General features: G+C 40.4%; 1 protein-coding gene across 1 annotated transcript in view; it reads left to right on the forward strand.

The window, feature by feature from the left end:
- The window catches only part of LOC107660475 (DNA topoisomerase 2-alpha-like), a 49,312-nt gene that overhangs the window by 14,477 nt on the left and 27,613 nt on the right, over positions 1 to 7,222 (forward strand). The window lies entirely within an intron of this gene.

Genomic DNA, 7,222 nt, shown 5'->3' on the forward strand with positions numbered 1-7,222 from the left:
TATTCACGACATGGCGGCAGCAACAATACTACAGCGAGAATAAAAGTTACGCTTTCTTTCTTTGCGTGAACATTTGCATTTTATGCAAATCTTCCCACATCGTGACGTAGACGTGGGGCGTGTTAGAATGAGCTGTTTTAGGTAGGCGTGGCTGACTTAACTTTTATAAAGAATATCTCTTTGGATTTGAGACTTTAGTCTTTGCAACTTTACAGACCTTCTTTATGCACCAAGAGCTTGTAACACTTCAAAGAGAGAGGAACAATTTTTATCGTATCATATGACCCCTTTAAACCCTGCGGCTCGTGACGATACACTGATGTGTAAAGACACGTGTGCAAGAAACTGAACAGTATTTATATTGTTTTTTTACCTCTGATGCACTGCAATGTCTGAACTGTCCTGAGCGCGTCCTTGACAGCCGGCGCGTGACGCGTCTTGCTTTTACGGCGGAGCGCAGACTTATAAGTGCATTGCCGCCACCTATCTCTCAAATGTACCATTGACATTCTATCTACAATCTCAATTAGGCGGTAATGCACTTATAAGTCTGCGATCTGCCGTAAAGCAAGAAGACGTGTCACACGCCAGCTGAACTGTCCTGAGCATGTGCATCGCCGATGGCTGATAGACATCACGATGGTGAGCCGACATCGTGATTCCCCCCCTTCACTTTCACTTTCAATCCGCCGCATCCCAATACAGTGTTCAGAAAGAAAATGACAGGTATACTAGGGATGTGCATCTCCATGACTGAGGCCGATACGATACGCATCTCGATGCATAGCCAACAATACTGTAGCGTCCTGGTTAATAAACGGTCAACTCTTTCACTGATGATTCACAGTTTGTTTATTGTTCACATTCTGTAGAGCCATCACACAACAACGTACCATGAACCACCGTAAGAGCTAGAAAAAAGAAAAAAAAAATTTAATCTTGAAAGTTGAAGCAGAAGAGAAATAAATCAAACAAACAAACAAAATAAGCATTAATCTAATAACAAAATCACATACATAAAACAAAGATGATTGTTACCTTGTTCTCCCTTAAACCAGGAGCTAAACTTATGAACCGTAAAGTCCATGAATCGACTGTGTACCCATGCCTTGTTTAGCGTTCCTTGCTTAGCATGCTTTCTCAGCGTCTAACCCAATAAGGTATGCACGTCATATATCCGCTGCGTTCAGTAAATGCACTGTCAAAATTAAAGTCCTTAACCATAACCTATTACATTTAACAAATCGAATCATATACACAAACATACAGTAATACAAATGATAATGAAATAATTCAAAAACCACAAACAATAAATAACACACCACATCAGGGTTCATTACACTCCCACCAAATCATACCAGGAATATAAACATGAATGATTTCCAGATATAAATGCCCTTAAATTCACAGTAAGCAGTCATTTTATACAAAGCACAATTTTTAAATCCCTTAAGAAATTGTTTTAGTCACACTTGATTGTTTTCTATTAATAGCACCAGCTTTTGTATTGGCCTTTCAATTACTGACGGTTTGTCAAGACGCTTGCCTTTCATGTCAAGTTTTGAATCACCCAGATGTATTCTGGCTTTTCTAACAAGTCCGTCAGAACTAACAGTAGTCTCCTTTACTCTACCCAGTCTCCAGTGATTTCTCGGTAAATCGTCATCCTTTACTATAACAATATCACCAATTTGAATATTTCTCTTAGGAATGTGCCATTTTTGTCGGGCAGATAGATTTGCAAGGTATTCCTTGCGCCAACGACTCCAGAACTGCTCTGATAAATGTTGCACTTGTCGCCATCTTTTTCGGGCATATACATCTTCCTTAAACTTTCCTGGTGGGGGTAAAGCAGCAGTTGACTTTAGTGTGAGTAGATGGTTAGGAGTGATTGGTCTTAAACACTCAGGGTCAGTTAAACAATCAACAGCAAGCGGTCTGCTATTTACAATCGCCATAGCTTCATAAAAAAAGGTTCGTAAAGAAGAATCGTCCAGTCTTGCTGAATGAAGTGCAAGTATAGAATTTAAAACGGACTTCACTGTCCTGATCTGACGCTCCCATAGTCCACCAGTATGACTAGCATGCGGCGCATTCATCACAAAGTCACATTGTTTTTCAGACAAAAATGCATTTACCCTTTCTGTGTCAATTTCCCAGAGTGCCTTCTTGAATTCATTCTTTGCACCCATGAAGTTTGTTCCCTGATCAGATCTAATTTGCTGTACAGTGCCTCTGATGGCAATGAAACAGCGTAGAGCATTAATAAAGGAGTCCGTTGTCATGTCTGTGAGTATTTCGATATGCACAGCACGAGAACACAAGCAGGTTAAAAGTAGGTCATACCTCTTACACATACTACTTCCCTGTTTAACAAGAAATGGTCCAAAACAATCCATACCAGTGTACATGAATGGAGGTGACGGATTTACTCGTTCTGATGGCAAATCAGCCATTTTCTGCACCTCAGTAGATCTCCTAAGTTTTCTACATGTAACACATCTTTGGATGTAGGAAGCAACAGCTCTACTGATTCCTGGAATCCAATAACCATGAGATCTAATCTCGTTAATGGTGAATCCTTTTCCTTGATGTTTGACCGTTTCGTGAAAATGTGCAATAATCATTCTCGTGACAGGGTGATTCTTTGGAATAATGGCAGGATATTTTGAAGACTCTGGATAATCAGAATGGCGAAGCCTACCTCCCACCTTAAGCACTCCATCTCCATCAATGAATGAGTCAAGAGGATACAATTCAGAGTGAGATGAAAAGCTCAGTCCCTTTTCAAACTTCTTTATAGACATGACTTTGCAAGCATTTAATGATATGCAATTCAGCTTTCTGTCGTTCTAGCACAGTACTTGGGTGACTTGACTTATCTTTATTGACTCTCCTCATAAGTCGAGCAACAGCTCTAACCGCTCGAGACCATGAAGAAAATTTAGACAAGCGATCGACCAAATTCACTTTATCAGTGCCTTCTGTTTTAAAAACTTGAGCAATCTTTATCTCTGGGTCTTCCAAGGAGAGTTCTAAATTTACCTCTACTGCCTTTGGTAAATCTTTCTCCCATAAGAACCTAGGGCCAGAGAACCAGGTTGATGACAGCAATCCATGAACATTTAGACCTCTTGAGGCATGGTCGGCGGGATTTTCCGCAGAAGGAACATACCTCCATTGTTGTGGAGTTGTACTAAGCTGTATCCTTTGTACACGATTTGCCACGAAAGTATGAAACCTGCGAGCCTCATTCCTTATGTACCCCAATACCACTTTTGAATCGGTCCAAAATGATTCCTCAACATCAACATAATCGAGCTCTCTTTTAAGCACACTGCTCACTTCAACGGAGGCAACTGCAGCTGTTAATTCTAGTCTGGGAATCGTTATGACCTTCAGAGGCGATACTCTTGATTTTCCCATTACTAAAGCACAGTGAACATTCCCATCCATGTTGTAGAGTCTCAAGTAGGAGCACTGACCATACCCGAGAGTGCTAGCATCCGAGAAATGATGCCATTCCGCCTTGACAATTTTCCCGAAATTGTAAGTTCTTGGTATACTTATTTCTTGCAACTCAGAAAGATTTTGTTTCCACTGCTCCCACCGTAACTGAAGTTCCCTTGACAAGGAATCATCCCATCCAGTACCGTGCTTGCATATCTCCTGCAGAATTCTCCTTCCATTAAGAAGAATAGGCGCTATAAATCCTAACGGATCATATACTGAAGCAACTGTAGATAGTATTCCACGAAGAGTAGCAGGTTGTTGCTGCAATTTTACATTGAACTTGAAACAATTTGAATCCCTTTGCCACTGTATTCCAATGGCAACTCAAATGCAAAATCCAAATCTTTAGCATCAGATGCAAGTTCAGATATAGGAAGACTATCCAAAACAGCCCCATCATTTGACATGAATTTGTGCAGTCGTAAACCACCCGTTGGACAAAGTTTCCTTGCTTCATCAGCAGCCTTAATTGCCTTCTCGGTGTCTTCCAAACTAGTTACTCCATCTTCCACATAAAAATTCCTCAATATAAACTCTGAACCTAGAGGATATAAATGGCCATTCTTGTTTGCAATATGCTTCAAACCAAAATTTGCACACCCTGAAGATGAAGCGGCACCAAAAATATGAACCTTCATTCAAAATTCAAGAGGGTTTTTATTGAATTCCCCGTCTTTCCACCAAAGGAAATGCAGGTAATCTCTGTCAGACTCATTCACATGAAATTAGTGATACATTTTTTCCACATCACACATAAGAGCGACGGGTTGTTGCCGAAATCTGATCAGAATGCCTTTCAAATTATTTATCATGTCAGGACCTTGAAGCAAGTAATCGTTCAATGAATAACCGTTATACCTTGCTGAACAATCGAATACCACTCGCAACTTGTTTGGCTTTTTTGGATGGAAGACACCGTGGTGAGGCAAATACCATGTTTCTCCTTTTTTGCCGCAGTCATTTACTTCCTCTGCGTCCCCTCTTTGAATGATCTCACTCATAAATTTCTTATACTGTTCCTTATACTGTTCATCCTTCGACATCCTTCTCTTGAGATGGTCAAGCCTAGCCATAGCCATTGCTTGTTACTCCGTAGAATAGGTCTTTTCTTAAAAGGTAATGGCATCACATAATGCCCATGCATATTTTTATGAATGCTTTCCTTCAATTTATTGAGAAAAAGAATGTCATCTTGAGATACCTTCGTTCTCTCTTCTTCATTAATGTCCTTGAAGTCCATCTCAAGAACACGAATTACGTCTGATGGAGTGACAGGAGGAAGTTCCTTGGTCGCAAGGCGATGACATGGACTGCTTTCTTTAGGCAAATCAAAACGCGGAGATGAACATCCTACAATGCTCCATCCCAAATCAGTTTGCACAGCAAAGGGCTCATCATCTTTTCCAACAATTACCTTTCGAGGAGCCATTGACCTAGGGCAGTTGTAGCCTATTAGCAGACCAATCTCACAGTCCTTTAATGACGGTACCTTATCCACAATACTCGACAGATGACTCCATTTCTTCGCGATCTCACAGGTAGGAATATGATCACGATTCACAGGTATGTAATCTCTGGTATAAGCAGGAGGGAGGTCAATAAAACTACCCGATTCATATGCTCGCACTTGCAACTCTGACACTCTCTCACTTTCCACAATTGTATCTTTACCAAGCATAGTAGTTAATTTCAGTTTTACTGGACTTGATTGTGCCTTAAGGGCATTACTTACTCCTTGATCAACAAAGGTGGTATTGCGTTGAGAGTCCAGCAGAGCATACACAAGTCTTTCGCAGTTAGGATTCTGCTTTGTTGATATCCATATAGGCAAAATCATTGAGGTATTTGCAGTCTGCCCTTCTCCAGCCACATTCAAAGTTACTGCATTTGTGCTGCTATTAAGAATACTTTGGAAAGACTCTGCTACAGATTCTGACTTCATTCTTCTTATAAAGTTGCTGTCATGCAGACATGAAGGATGCTTTCCTTTACAAATATGACATACAAGGTGATAACGACATTCACTTGCAATATGTCCTGATTTTAAGCGTCCATAAAGTTTTCGCTCTTGAACAAATCTTCGCCGTTCCTCCAATGATTTACTACAGAAGTCAGAACAGTTATTAAGCTGATGATCACCTTGCTGACACAACAAACAGGGAGCTCTATTCACTGGTTTTACTGATTTCTGACCTTCACATTTCGTTTGAGTGTTAAAAGTTTGAGCCTTATTCCTTTTGGTCTCCTTCAAAGTGAGTTTGTCAATAACGGGACTCAAAGCGTGAAGAGCTTGAAAAGAAGTTACCGGATTACAAGCAGTATCTGCCTCTGTTGACACAAATGCACAGAACTCCTTAAAGTCTGGGAATTCTTGATTTTGACTTAGAGTTTGTGTGACTTGTCGATTCCATTGACTGGCTGCCCAGTCAGGTAATTTCTGAACAAGTTTTTGGTTTTCTTGATAATCGTTCAGAATTTGAAGACCTCTGACATGAGGGATGGCATTTTCACATGCACTGAGGAAGTCAGAAAAGTTTCGAAGACCTATTGCATCCTTTGAGTGAACGTTAGGCCAATTAGCCAATTTCTCTCTAAAAGCCCTTTGAATGGCAAATGGCTGACCATAACGACAATTCAATTTCTCCCAGGCATCATGATAAGCTTCATCATCGGTTCTAAAGAAAATACCCTCCAAAGCTTTACTGACAGGGCCGCTCACATACCTCTTAAGATAGAACAGCTTTTCAGCAGACGAGATGCATTTTCCTTCAATAAGTGCAATAAATGAGAATTTCCACTCAATAAATCGAATAGGGTCTCCCGTAAAAACTGAAGGTTCCGGTACTGGCAACCGACTCATAGCTAGACTGTCTTGAAAGACTGAAGCTGAAATGGGCATTCCTGATACTGTTTGAGAAGCTTTAATATTTAGATCCACTTTAGGCAAATTCTGAGACACATCTTGCTTCCTTTTAAGATTTACCTGAGGAATGTCTTGCTCCTCTTTGATCTTGCCACAATCTGAAGATGAGCACGTGGTTTCTTTAACAATCTCTTTGTCATAGACCTCTAACTTAGCTTGCGCAGCTCTCACGTCCTTTTGTGCTTGTATCCGCTGCAATTCTTTTACTTCAGCCTCAATAACTCTTTTGTGCTGCTCTTCCAACTGCTGTATCCTTTCCTTATGTTTTTCTTCTTCTAGTAAAGAATCATAAACAGCTTGCTTGGCCGCTAAATCTGCAGGAGCATCTACTCGTTTGGCAGCTAGACTTGAAACAACAGAGCATTGGCTGGAATGACTACTAGCCCCTTGACTAACACGCGAAACAGTCGACCCAAAAATCGAGTATGCATATTTATGATCTAGCAATGTTCGAAGATGCCCTTTTTCCTTTTCAGCGTCAAAATCTCCATCCACCCCCGATATCCTCTCATGAATGATTTTAATAATATCAGCTGTGACTGCTTCACACGCATCAATTTTTCGTCTCATTTCCATAGTGGGTGGTGCACGCTGCCTAAATTCATCATACATACTCAGAATATTATTCCTTGCTGCCTCCAAATCATCAATTACCATAGCCAACTGTGTCACTGTAATATTAGTTTTAAGACGTTCGCGAGCTCTACGGGCCTCAATTTTCCACTTATCATACAAATGAGTAATCTTTTTCTCTTTTTTTTTTTTTTTTTTTTTTTTTTCTGTTTG

Source organism: Sinocyclocheilus anshuiensis, unplaced genomic scaffold (genome assembly GCF_001515605.1).
Source record: "Sinocyclocheilus anshuiensis isolate Anshui unplaced genomic scaffold, SAMN03320099.WGS_v1.1 scaffold1449, whole genome shotgun sequence".
Classification (NCBI taxonomy): domain Eukaryota; kingdom Metazoa; phylum Chordata; class Actinopteri; order Cypriniformes; family Cyprinidae; genus Sinocyclocheilus; species Sinocyclocheilus anshuiensis.